General features: G+C 38.7%; 1 pseudogene; it reads right to left on the bottom strand.

The window, feature by feature from the left end:
- Window positions 1-14,783, bottom strand: part of LOC143665163 (vacuolar protein sorting-associated protein 29 pseudogene) — a 50,947-nt pseudogene extending 36,164 nt beyond the window's left edge.

Below are 14,783 nucleotides of genomic sequence, written 5' to 3'. Positions count from 1 at the left end.
TGCTACTTTATCCTTCACTTCCATAAGTTCTGCTATTTGTTTTTTCAGTTTTTCTATTTCTTCTTTATGTTCAGCCCATGTCCTCTTCATGTCCTCCCTCAATTTATCGATTTCATTTTTGAAGAGGTTTTCCATTTCTGTTCGTATATTCAGCATTAGTTGTCTCAGCTCTTGTGTCTCATTTGAGCTATTGGTTTGTTCCTTTGACTGAGCCATATTCTCAATCTTTTGAGTGTGGACAGTTATCTTCTGCTGCTGGCGTCTGGGCATTTATTCAGATTTCTCTGGGTGTTGGACCCAGCAAGGTTGTAAGATTTTTCTGTGAAATCTCTGGGATCTGTTTTTCTTATCTTGCCCAGTACGTGTCGCACGTGGCACACGTTTGTCTCAAGTGTTTGGAATGGGTCTCCCCCAGTCACCGATCTCCGTGGCCTGGGGATTTCGGATCCAAATCTCTCCGTTGGTTCAGGGGCCGTGCGTGGTGGGGGCATCAGCTGCCGCGGCTTGAGGGGACCCTGTGGCTGGTTGTGGGCCACAGCAGACCTGGGGGATTCCCCCCCGGACCAGGAAGCCTTCCGTGGGGGGGGGGCTTCCGCGGCTTGGATAGCCCTCCTATCTGAGACTTGTATCCGCGGACTCGAAGCAGAGACTCGAAGCCGCCCGCAAAAGAGGGGTGCCACCTGCCTCGGCTTGGGAAACTTGCTTCTCCAATACTCTCAGCCGGCCCGGAAAGGGGGGGGGGAGTAGCTCGGACCACCACAGCTGCCGCTGATCGGGAAATCGCACGCCGCTTGGGGGTCTCACTGCAGCCGAGTCTCGCAGTCAGTCTAGCCAGCCCAGACTTTGGATAGCCCTCTGATCCGGGACTCGTAGCCGCGGACTTAAAGCCGAGACTCGAAGCCGCCCGCAAAAGAAGGGCGCCGCCTGCCTCGGCTTGGGGAACTTACTTCTCCGATACTCTCAGCCGGCCCGGGAAGGAGGGAGGGATTAGCTCGGACCGCCACAGCTGCGGCCGCTCGGGGGTCTCGCCGCAGCCAAGTCTCGCAATCAGACTTGCCAGCCCAGACTTTGGATAGCCCTCTGATCCGAGACTTGTGGTCGCGGACTCGAAGCCGCCCGCAAAAGTGTGGCGCCGGCTGCCTTGGCTGGGAAGCTTGTCTCTCCGAGTCTCTCAGCCAGCCCCGGAAGGAGGGAGGGATTAGCTCGGACCGCCGCAGCTGCGGCCGCTCGGGGGTCTCGCCGCAGCCAAGTCTCGCAATCAGACTTGCCAGCCCAGACTTTGGATAGCCCTCTGATCCGAGACTTGTAGTCGCGGACTCGAAGCCGAGACTCGCAGCCGCCCGCAAAAGTGTGGCGCCGGCCGCCTTGGCTGGGAAGCTTGTCTCTCCGAGTCTCTCAGCCAGCCCCGGAAGGAGGGAGGGATTAGCTCGGACCGCCACAGCTGCGGCTGCTCGGGAAATCGCCCGCCGCTCGGGGATCTCACTCACCGCAGCCGAGTTTCGCAGTCAGACTAGCCAGCCCAGACTTGGTTACGCTGTGTGTCCATTCCCTGCTGTAGCCCCGGGAGCTGTTTTGTACTGTTTCTGTTCACCTATTAGTTGATTTGGAGTCGGAGGAACTAAAATGCATGTACCTTACTAAGACGCCATCTTGGATCTCTGCCAATACTTTTTGATTATCTGCTTAATACGTTCTAGGATGTATCCAGGCATTACATTAAGCTATACAGGGTTAAAAGCCCTCATTTTTATTCTGGGCCCCCTGCGCTTCTCTTGTTCAAATGAGCTATCCAGACAGGTTGAGTTAGATTATGTGCTACAGAAAATTTAGATTCTGGACAAAATAAACCTTTCTTCCGTTGGTCTCAAAGAGTAGGTGTGGTCCTAAAATATAGACAATGTCTTCCTCACCTCTGTGTTCTGTTGGTAGTTTTGTTGTAATTTTTTTTTTTTGCATGGGTAAGCACTGGGAATCAAACCCAGGTATCCAGCATGGCAGGTGAGAATTCTGCCTGTGGAGCCACAATGGCCTGCCCTTGTTGGCAATTTTAAAGGTTAAAATGTCAGCAAAATATCAGAGAAGCTGCTCTGTGTTATCCATGAGTAAAGTAACCTAAAGCAAACTAAAGCAATCTGAATTCTGATGGCAGAAACCATAGGATTTAGTATGGACAAATTTAGCACACACATACACAAAAATCAGAAGCAGGAGTGACCAGAGAGACCAGTTTCTTGCCAGTCTCCAGCTAGCAGCATCAGGCTTTTCATATGTCAGCAAAATTGCATTGGAATTTCCAGCTACATTTGTAATAATAAAGATAACAACAACTAATACTCCAGCAATTACTACCATGTCTATCAACGCATGTGCCACATGTTTTATGTGCATTATATTGTTTAATCCTCACAATATCCAATGAAGTAAGTAGTGTTATTATTCCCCTTTTACAAATGAGGAAACAGAGGCTTAAGGAGTTTAAGTAACTTGCTTAATAGTGAGTGTGGAGCCTATTTCCTCTGAACTATGCACTGTTCTTGAATTTGCACTATATTAGTCAGTGGTATGAATTCCTCATGTAAATAATTAAACATGCAGATTTACATAGTTAAATGCTTATTTATTTGATTATGATTAGGTTTTTTCCAGAATCCATCACATTTCTTACCTTACTAATGCACTTGAGTCCATTTTTGAAATGAGCACACGTTCTCAAAAGTGCTTTGTAAGTATTTTTTCTTTTTTTGCTGTGACACTCACCCTAAAGAACAAACAGAGATTTTTGAGAAAATTGATGAGTAACATCTTCTTTGGCATCACTGTAAAGAGCTAGTATGAAGCCCCCTTAACTAAAGTTCACTATTCAGGGATTAACATATGCAAAAACCTTCAGAGATATTTCAACAGTATACCATTTCTTGAGAAAGTTCTTTGGTTTCCTAGGATGAGAAGTTCAAAATGATAACATTTCATTCAATCCTAAAGTATGTTTTATTCTCTTAATGGCCCTAGAATATCATAGAGGAATATCAATCATACTTTACTGAAACTGTTTAAAGTGTAATTTTTTTCTATCGACAACATATTTGCCCAGAAAATGATAGGTAAGTAAATTAATTATGATGAAAATAAATTTAAAAGATCTTTACATTTTCTTTCTCATATCCTGTATAGAAGGGTCTCTGTTCACTTGCAAAATAGCTGAAGCAATAAGATAAGTTTATGGTTACATTGATGGGATACAACAACCAGCCCTGGAAGTAAGAACTGGATAGTTTGTGGAAACTGAATTTCTTTCTCCAGCTCTCCGAAGCCAAATGGTTTGAATCCAGGTCAAATCTCTTGACATCTGTTTTGTCCTGCTTCTGCAGAGAGGTTTCCTCTGCTTCACTCAACTACTGCAACTACTGTCCGTTAGTCCTAATTTCACTGTCCTAGGAAAAACTATCTGATTTTATTGGCTTGAGCTAGTTGTTCACCATAATCCATTCAGCTGAAGACACGTGTGGAATCACATGGTGCACTCCCATTCAGCAGGACAGTGGGAACTGGAAGGTGGGGGGAGGGTTCCCCAAGGCTTGCTCAGAAGGAGGTCAGGGGATTAGAGAGAACATGACTGGTGGAAAAAATAATTAGAAATTATGTTATAGGTGCCTCGTGGTAAGCAATATTTTTGCAGAATCTAGCTGTTTAGGGACTGTTCAGAGAATATGTCTATCACATTTATATGTTTCCATAAGGACATCTCCTGGGTCAATCTATTTCTAAAAGGTCATAGGATTTGAGGATAGGCGTTGCAACAAGATCTAGTAATGTTCAATAGGAGAGAGGACAGAAGCATGGGTTTGCCTATTTGGTTTAGACATAAAGGAGGACGTGAGGGCATTCTCTTGATTGAATGGTGTATTTTGCCTCAGAAACATTGTTCTTAGGCATATTCCATAAAGCCTGAAGCCAGCACATTTTACCTGCATATTTTGGAAATCAGAGATGGAAAACTTAAGTGGATACTGCTGGCTCTACCCCATTGCACACTAGTACAGTGCAGAGGGAAAAATATTTAAAATCACAACTGAATGTTGCAACTTCAGCCTTTTTCTTGGAGGAGATTGGGATGGGAATATGGCATAATTCATATCACCAGAAGAATAAATCATTCACTGTCCCTTTCCTTTGCAGAGAGAGGTAGAGGAGGGAGAATTGCTTAACAGAATAAGCTGTTGGATATATGAAAGTAGTCTAAGAGTACAGCACGGTATATGAAGATTCAGTGAAGCTAATAAGCTGTTTGCTCCTGGGAGAAAGAAGGCAGATTAAAAAAAACAAACAGAGAAATAGGAAACTACTGGAACATAGGAAAGCATCTAATAGGCTTTTCAAATTTAGGATTTCCAATATTCTATTTTATGTGTTTGACTATAATGTAAATCCCAACACTGCTGCAAAATTCAGTCAAGTCTGCTACCCTGAAAAAGACTTTAATGACTGGTTTTTATTTGTTAGTATGTTTGGAGTATGTATTGCCTTTTGTGTGTAAAGCATAGAGGGATGCAGGGCTTCAAGTCTTGTTTTACGTAGTAGAGAATAGGGAAAGAACGTGAAGAAGAGACAATTCATTAATGGAATTAGTTTAGGAAAAGCAGGGGCTAAGAGTCATCAGTGATTTGGATTTTTTTTAAATCCTCACTATCACTTTCTGTAGCAGCTGTTACTTTTCAGAGGGCCACACCAATGCATGTCCTATCCCACATGCTTATCTTACAAGATGAGTTTACCCACCTGCATCAAGAAGTGGAATCTCTTCCCTCAGGTGGAATCTGGTGGGTCTGTGTAACTGTTCAGACCAATAGAAAGTGATGAAAGTGATATTGTGTGACTTCTGAGTAAACGTCAAAAAGGCAATGTGGTTCTACCTGGCTCTCACTTTGTTCCAGAATGTCTGCCCTTAGAACTGTGCCGCCATGATGTAAGGAAGCCCAGGCAACTTGGAAAGGCCACATATGTGTATTCTGATGCACTCAGTCAGCATCAACCATCAGAAATATGGGTGAATAAACTTCCTGATGATTCTAGTTCCTAGTGTTTAAGTTCTCCAGCTGAAAACCTAGATATGGCCTTGGCTGCTATGTCCTAACTGAATTCCTGACTCAAAGAAATTATGAGAAATAGTAAATGGGTATTTTTCTAAAACCACTACACTTTGGGATAGTTTTCTTATGCCAGTAGAAATGATACATCCTTGCTTCTGGGATACCCAGAAGAGGTTAAGGGAAATCTTGTTATGAAATTTGGACTAATTCTATTTGAAGTTTAAAGAACTGTGTTGTATCTTGTTAGTCACTTGTTAGATCTCAGGTACTATTCTTTGCACTTCAAAATTCTGTGGCCTGAACGATCAAGGCTATCAGTGAGAGGAGGGAGGAGAGGGAAGTTGGTTCATCTTTCAGTAATAAAAAGGCGGGCCTCAAACACACCAAAGAGAAAACAAGGTGCTAAAGAACTAAATCCTCTAGATTTCACTATTTGACTAGCTATTTGACTGTGTGACTGGAGAAAAATCACTTTTTGCCTCAATTTCTCCATCTATAAAATCCATTTTAATAATTATAAGGATTAACAGGCAAACTGTATGTAAAGTGTTTAGCATAATCTCTGGCATAAAATATGCACTCTATCAATGTTAGCTATTGTTATTATTTGAAGATTTTAGCATAGAACCTCACTCTAGGTAATAGCTTAATAAATACTAGCTAACTTATTTATCACTCCAAATATTTATTCTTACATGCTAATCTATATCACTAAATTCTGCATCCCTATTTCTATGAATAATGTCCATGAAATCTCTATTTGGAGAGGTCAGAAAGTTCTGTAGTGTATGGAATTATCAGCTTATCAATGTGACTGGTAAATTTACAATACAATTGTAATTTATCCACAATGTTCTAACATAAAACAAGTCCTTAGCTACTAGGCTAAGAAGGCATTGATTCCTCTGCATACATTGTAGTACAAATGGAAATCCTTAGAGAGCCAATCATATTCTGCCACCTTTGGGACATATTCATAACTTTGAGAATCTGTGTTTCAAATTAGATTGTTACATTTTGAGTATTTAATTTCATTTACACTTGTTTATATGAAACTTTTGGTTCTGCTATAAAACAGAGCTAAAAATAGATTATCTGGGCATCTGATAATTCTAAATTAATTTTAAAAATAATGTTTTTATGAGTAAAGCAGAGAAAACTCAGAAATTTTTCAAAAAATACACAATAAGTAAAGCATTAAAGTAAGTGAGTGTTGAAAAATAAAACATCACCTAGTATTTCTTTTTTAAAAAATAGAGGCTTTTTTTTTTTAGAGTTTTTACCTGTCAGCTGATTTTTGTTTTGCTTTGGTTTGGTTTTTTGTTTTGAATTTTTATTAGAGAAGTTTTAGGTTTACAGAGCAATCTTGCATAAAGTAAAGAATTCCTATACATCCCCACACCACTAACACTTGCATTGGTGAGGAAAATTTGTTACAATTGGTGATAGCACTTTTTTTGTAGTTCTACTATTTTTTTTAATGGTAATTACATTTGCTACAATTGATGAAAGGTTATTAAAGTAGCACTATTAACTATTGTCCATAGATTATGTAGGAATTTCCCCCATATTCCTGGCCTACTTTTTTCATGCATGTATTTATTGTACTACTTATCAACCCATACGCTGGATAAAGGGGGTGTCAGTCACTAGGTTTTTACAATTACACAGTCCCAAGATGAAGGTAATATAGTTACATTATCATTATCAAAGATCAAGACCACTGTATTACAGTTGAAAATTTTCAGGTATTTCCTCTGCCTATTCTAATGCACAAGAACCTACAAAGAAATATCCATATAATGCTTCAGTAGTCATAATCCTTTGTTAAATCCTAACTTCACAGTTACAACTCCTCCCTCTCCTTTAATCATTCTCTCAATATTCAGGGAGATCAAGCACTGACCATTCTACCTTCTTCATGCTGAAAAGGGTTGTCAACATTATGGGGCAAAAGAATGAAACTGATGACATTCTTGGAGAGACTGGTATCTCAGGGTTTCAAGGCTTCTCTGGCATAGGAGTCATCTGGAGGTTTTAAGTTTCTGAAAAAGTAAATTTAATAGGTAAAACCTTTATAGAGTCTTAGATAGAGCCCAGGGTATTCTTTGGGGTTTTCAGGAATACTGTTGGTTTTGTATAGGGGCTTTTTTCAGGCTCCAGGTGAACTCATGAGCTTCATTGTCCTACAGTATCAGAAGGAAATACTCCCAAGGTATAGGACTTACCAACAATGTAGCTGTTCATAATATCTCCACTTAAAACCTATATGCAGACTGCTCCCTTGAGACATGAAACAGAGAAGACACACTAACTCCCTGAGGCAACCTAGTTGCATTGTGTAAATTTTTGTCTTATTGCTTTGTAATTTTCATTTCCTCAGAAGGTTAAAAGTCTTCCCAAGATTACTTCATATGTTCTGGACATTGTGGAACGTATGCATTGGGAAAGTTTGTGGCTCCAGTATTCAACTCAAATTGTCATTGGTAACCTTAACATTATCAGCAATGTGATTCAATAAAATAAGAGAGTGAAAGTGATTGTTAGGGGTGAAATCAATTTTGCCCAAGAGATATCCCAACAGATTTTTCATGGAGCTTGACAAATTGATTCTGGAATTCATGAGGTAGAATATAAAGGTGAAAAATTGCCAAGCCAAATGTTTTCATATTTGAATTTTTTTCAACTCTATCATGGTATAATTGAAATACATTAATCTACATATTTTTAAGGGTATAATTTGATCAGCTTTGACGTATGTATATGCCTATGAAATCATTACCAGAATCAAGATAAACGTGTCCATCCTCTACAAAAGTTTCCTAGTTACCTTTTCTTTAAAAAAATATTTTATTGATAAAACTTAACATACAAACATTTCATACATGGTGTACAGTCAGTGGCTCACAATATCATCACATAGTTGTGTATTCATCACCATATCAGTTTTTTGAACATTTACATCACCCCAGAGAAAGAAAGAAAACTCGTACATACCTGACCCCATACCCCTCTCTCTAATTGACCCTTAGTAGTTCCATCTACCCAACTTATTTTAACCTTTGTCCCCCCTACTATTTGTTTATTTTTTATCCATATTTTTTACTTATCTGTCCATACCCTAGAAAAAAAAGAGCATCAGACACAACGTTTTCACAATCACACAGTCACATTGTAAAAACCATACCATTATACAATCATCTTCAAAAAACAAGTCTACTGGAATACACAGCTCTACAGTTTCAGGCACTTTCCTCTAACCACTCCAATAAAACATAAGCTAAAAACAGATATCTATATAATGCGTAAGAATTGCCTCCAGGATAGCCTCTCAAATCTGTTTGAAATCTCTGTCACTGACTCCTTATTTTTCTCACTTCTCTCTTCCCTCTTTTGGTTAAGAAGGTTTTCTCAACCCCTTGGTGCCAGTTCCCAGCTCATCCTTGGATTTCTGTCCCACATTGCCAAGAAGATTTACACCCCTGGCACTCATGTCCCACATTGTGTGTGTGTGTGTGGGAGGGGGGCTGTTGGAGGGCAGTGAGTTCACTTGCCATGTTGATTTAGAGAGAGAGGTCACATCTGAGCAACAAAAGAGATTCTCTGGGGGTGACTCTTAGGCTTAATTTGAAATAGGCTTAGCCTATCATTTGCAAGAATAAGTTTCACGGGGTGCACTCCAAGATTAAGGGCCCAGCCTATTTGGAGAATATCAGAAATTCTCCAAATGGGGAAGTTGAATATTTCCCCCTTTCTCCCCATTGCCCCAAGGGGACTTTGCAAATACTTCTTTATTCACTGTCCAAATCTCTCTGGGATTTATTGGGCATCACATAACCTGAACAAACCAACAACATCTCATGTCCTATTCAAGATTCCATGTACTTATGGTGTTCAGGAAATGCACAACGCAAAATATAAATTTTGCATCAAATAAACATCTCTCCCTTTGGTCTCACACAGAAGTTGAAGTTTTAACATGTGGACAATATCATCCTTTACCCTACCCTAGTCCTATCCAGATCAGCTTCATTCATATCTCTACTTGATGTCTGATTATTTTTCAACTTTTCAAACAGTTTCTGTATTGGGTACTGTTGACTTTTATAGCTTCAGAGCTCTCAGGTCTCACATAAATACCTGAAGTTTCTGGGAAAGACCATGTTATATACAAACAGCTCAGTATCTCAGAATTTAGAATTAACAGTTACACTTCCTGAATATATGTGACTGTGGTAAGAGCTTGCAATCTAAGAGCCTTTACAAAAGCCCCAATATGATAACCCATGCTCAGTTCACCGAATTTTTATAAGTCCACAGGACTGAGGCATGATAATATTTGGATTTTTGTTCCTGACATTTCATTCAACATACAGCTCTTAAGGTTTATTCATCTTCATTCTTTCCTATGGAGGCTTACTAGTCCATTGTACATATACACCATAGTTCTCCCTTCCATTGCTCAGTTGTTGTACCACTTAGGCCACCACTGTTCATTGTGGATCACGGACAATGCTTCCAGGAACACTAGGGTGCAAATGTCCACTCGTGTCCCCACACTCATTTCCTCCCGGTGTATACTGAGCAATGGGATTTCAAGATCATATGGCAAACCTACCACTAGCCTCCTATGGAACCACCACACTGCCCTCCAAGTGGTTGCACCTCTCATTTCCCTACCAATAGTGATTAGTACATCTCTTTCTCCACATTTTCTCTAGCACTTTTTCTCTCTGTTAATTTTTAAATAGTTTTACTCACACATCATACAATCCAGCAACGTGTATAGATACGCCTTCAACACCATACACTATCTGAAGACATTTCCTTTTCTTCCACAAAGAATTCATACCACTTTCCTAATCTCCCCTGCCTGCTGGCATTTAGGTTTTGCATAATGCCTTCATTACATTCAGTGAAAGCATATTACAATGTTAGTGTTGACTATATGCCTTAGCTTACATTAATTGTACTTTTTCCCATATACCATCCATTTTCAAAACCCTGCAATACTGACATTCTTTTGTTCTTCCTCATGAGAAAACATTTTTAAATTTCGTATATTTAGTCACCATCACTGTATACTCTAGGTATTCCTAAATTATACCATCTCAGTTTTTATCCTCTATCTTTCCTTCTGATTTCATATGTGCTCCCCCCACCCCAACCCTTCTCCCTCTATCATATGCACATTCATCTTCATTCACCATAGTTATATTATTGTGCTACATCAGGTAGTAATGTGCTGTCCATTTCTGAATTTTTACAGTCATCCTGTTGCACAATCTGTATTCCTTCAGCACCAATTGCCCAATCTCTACCCTATTTCTATTTCCTGATAACCTGTGTTCTTAACTTCAATTCTCCAAGTTCACTTATTAATGTTAGTTCATATCAGTTAGGCCATACAGTATTTGTCCTTTTGCTTCTGGCTAATTTCACTCAGCATAAGGTCCTCAAGGTCCACCCACGTTGTTACATGTTTCGTGACTTTATTCTGTCTTACAGCTGCATGATATTCCATCGTATGTATACACCACAGCTTGTTTAGCCACTCATATGTTGATGGACATTTGGGCCATTTCCATCTCTTGGCAATTGTAAATAATGCTGCTATAAATATTGGTGCACAAATATCTGCTTGTGCCCTGGCCCTCATGTCTTCTGAATTGATACCTAGAAATGGGGTTGCTGGATCATATGGCAATTCTATACTTAGCTTCCCAAGGAAACACCAAACTGCCTCCCCCAATGGTTGTACCATGTTACATTCACACCAAAAGTGGAGAAATGTGTTTATTTCTCCACATTCTCTCTAGTACTTGTTGTTTTCTGCTTTTTTTTTAAAAATAATAGTCAATCTGGTAGGTGTGAAATGATATCTCATTGTGATTTTGATTTGCATTTCACTAATAACCAGTGAAGTTGAAAATCTTTTCATGTGCCTTTTAGCTATTTGTATTTCCTCTTATGAGAAGTATCTGTTCATGTCTTCTGCCTATTTTTAAATTGGGTTGTTTGTCTTTTTGTTGTTGAGTTGAAGAATCTCTTTATATATTCTGGATTCTAAACCCTTATCTGATATGTGGTTTCCAAATATTGTCTCCCATTGCATAGGCTGCTTTTTACTTTCTTGACAAAATTTTTTGATGCACAAAAATATTTAATTTTGAGGAGTTCTCAATTATCTATTTCTTTCTTCAATGCTCCTGCTTTGGGTGTAAGATCTAAGAAATTGCCTCCTAGTACAAGCTTTATAAGATATTTCCCTATATTTTCTTTTAAAAGTTCTATGGTTTTAGCTCTAATGCTTAAATCTTTGATTCATTTTGAGTTAAATTTTTATTAAGGTGTGAGATATGAATCCTCTTTCATTCTTTTGCATGTGGATATCCAATTCTCTAAGCATCATTTATTGCAGAGGCTGCTCTGTCCCAGGTGAGTTGACTTGACTGCCTTATAGAAGATCAATGGTCCATAGATGAGAGGGTCCATACTTGAACACTATTCGATTCCATTGGTCAGTATAGCTATGCTTATGCCAGCACCATGCTGTTTTGACCTCTGTAGCTTCATAATATGCTTTAAAGTCAGGTAGTATGAGACCTCCCATTTCATTTTTCTGTCTCAAGATATTTTTTAGCCATTTGGGGCACCCTGCCCTTCCAAATAAATTTGATTATTCGTTTTTCTATTTCTGTAAACTAAGTTTTTTGGGATTTAATTCATATTGCATTGAATCTACAAATCAATTTGGATAGAATTGACATTTTAACTATATTTAGTCTCCCAATCCATTGATTTAGGTCTTCCATGATTTCTTTTTTGCAATTTCTTGTAGTTTTCTGCATATAGGTCTTTTGTATCCTTACTTAAACTTATTCTTAAATATTTGATTCTTTTGGTTGCAATTGTAAGTGGTATTTTTTCTTGATTTCCTCCTCAGATTGCTCATTACTAGTGTATAGAAGCACTACTGATTTTTGGGTGTTGATCTTATACCCTGCCACTTCCGTTGTACTCATTTATTAACTCTAGTATCTTTGCTGTGGATTTCTCAGGATTTTCAACATATATTGTCATATAATCTGCAACCATGAGAGTTTTACTTCTTCCCTTCCAATTTAGATGCCTTTTATTCTTTTTCTTGTTAGCCAAAGTTTTGCTCTGACTAAAACTTCCCACACAATGTTAAATAACAATGGTGACAGTGGACATCCGTGTCTTGTTCCTGATCTTAGGGAGAACGCTTTCAGTCTTTCTTTATTGAAGATGATGTTAGCTGTGGATTTTTCATATATTCTCTTTATTATGTTGAGGAAGTTCCCTTCTGTTCCTATCCTTTGACATGTTTTCATAAAGAAAGAATAGTGAATTTTGTCAAATGCCTTTTCTACATCAATCAAGATGATCAAGTGTTTTTTCTGCTTTGATTTGTTTGTATGGTGTATTACATTAATTAACTTTCTTATGTTGTACCATCCTTGCATACATGGCATAAATCCCATTTGGTCATGGTGAATAATTCTTTTAATGTGCTACTGAATTTAATTTGCAAGAATTTTGTTGAGGATTTTTTGCACCTATATTCATGAGAGAGATTGGTCTGTCATTTTCTTTTCTTGTAGTGTCTTGCCTGGCTTTGGTGTGAGGGTGATGTTGGCTTCATAGAATGAGTTAGGAAGCCTTCCCTCTTCTTCAATTTTTTGAGGCGTTTGAGCAGGATTGGTACTACTTATTTCTTAAATGCTTGGTAGAATTCAAATGTGAAGCATCTGGTCCTGGACTTTTTTTTTTTTTTTTTTTTTGGAGCTTCTTGATGACTAATTCAGACTCTTTACTTGTGATTGGTTTGTTGAGGTCATCTATGTCCTCCCAAATCAATGTTGGTTTTTCACACCTTACTAGAAAGTCATCTATTTCATCTACATTGTCTAGTTTATTAATTAGCATATAGTTGCTCATAGTATTTCTCATGACCACCTTTATTTCTGCAGGGTCAGTGGCTATGTCTCCTCTTCCATTTCTGATTTTATTTATTTGCATCCTCTCTCTTTTTCTTTTTGTCAGCCTAGCTAAGGATCCATCAATTTTATTGATTTTCTCAAAGAATCAACTTCTGGTTTTGTTGATTTTCTCAATTGTTTTAATATTCTCAGTTTCATTTATTTGTGCTCTAATCTTCATTATTTCTGTCATCTTGTTTGCGTTGGGGTTAGTTTTCTGTTCTTTCTCTAGTTCTTCCAAGTTAATAGTTAATTCCTTGATTTTTGCTCTTTTTTCTTTTTTGATATAGGCATTGAAGGCAATAAATTTCCCTCTTAGCACTGCCTCTGCTGCATCCCATAAATTTTGATATGTTGTGCTTTCATTTTCATTTACCTTTACATATTTACTGATTTCCTTTGAAATTTCTTCCTTGACCCACTGGTTGTTTAAGAGAGTGTTGTTTAGCCTCCATGTATCTGTGAATTTTCTAGCCCTCTCCCTGTTTTTGAGTCCCAAATTCATTCCCTTATGATGCAAGAAAGTGTTTTGTATGATTTCAATCTTTTTTTTTCTATATGCAACACATGACCTTTATTACAGAAGTTGCCCTAAGGAACAACTTAATTACAAATTGCCCTCTGCTTTTCCATATAAAACCAAAGTTGCAACTGACAAACCACTGCATTTTAGCAAGTTCTTAAAACAGCTTAAGCCATGATCCCTCCTTTTAGAGGTGAAAATAAAACCTTAATTTCTGCCCTAACAAAACTTTACCCTGAACTATCAAATTTCAGCAGATGGAACACCAGAAATAGGTTGAGTCTTTTGCCTAAGCAATTCAAGGCTGACCTTCAAAGAAGACACAGGCTTCTCATTAAACTTTGTTTTAATGGGTCTCAAAATTCTGTTACAGATTTTTGGTCATTGTTTCCATTTAAAAAGTACTGATTTTAAAAACTAATAACTTAAAACTGCCACACAAAAACAAATGGTCCACAAAACATTCCTTTCCTTCTGAAGTTTTTACAATGCATTGTTATCATTAACCAATCTTTTACTATTAAGCTTAAATGGCCAGCTGAGAGAAACAGGTCTGAGACTGTTCTACCACTGATTAAGACTGGGGTGGCAGGTGTTATGAGTAATATACACTTAGCTTTCTGAGCTTCAGGGCAGACTTAATGACCTTGCCAGCTCCAGCAGCCTTCTTTCCCTCTGTTTTGATGACATCACAGCAACTGTCTGTCTCATATCATGACTAGCAAAATGACCCAGAGGAGGATACTGAGAGAAATCTCAACACAGTTGGGCTCACCAGGAACCATATCAATGATAGCAGCATCACCAGATTTCAGGAATCTGGGGCCATCTTCCAACTTCTTGCCAGAATGGTGATAAATCTTCTCCTTCAGCTTGGCAAACATGCAAGCAATGTGAGCTGTGACAATCCATCACAGGTACATAGCCTGCTTTGATTTGGCCTGGATGGTTCAAAATAATCACCTGAGCAGTGAAGCTAGCTGCTTCTACTGGTGGGTCATTTTTGCTGTCACCACCCACGCTGCCATCATGAACATTTTTTACAGACACATTCTTGACATGGAAGCCCACATTGTCCCTAGGAAGAGCTTCGCTCAAAGCTTCATGGTGTATTTCAACAGACTTGACTTCAGTTTTAACGTTTTCTGGAGAAAGGGTGACCACCAT

The sequence above is a fragment of the Tamandua tetradactyla genome, chromosome 21, assembly GCF_023851605.1.
Source record: "Tamandua tetradactyla isolate mTamTet1 chromosome 21, mTamTet1.pri, whole genome shotgun sequence".
Lineage (NCBI taxonomy): Eukaryota > Metazoa > Chordata > Mammalia > Pilosa > Myrmecophagidae > Tamandua > Tamandua tetradactyla.
This window is presented reverse-complemented; position numbering and strand designations above follow the sequence as displayed.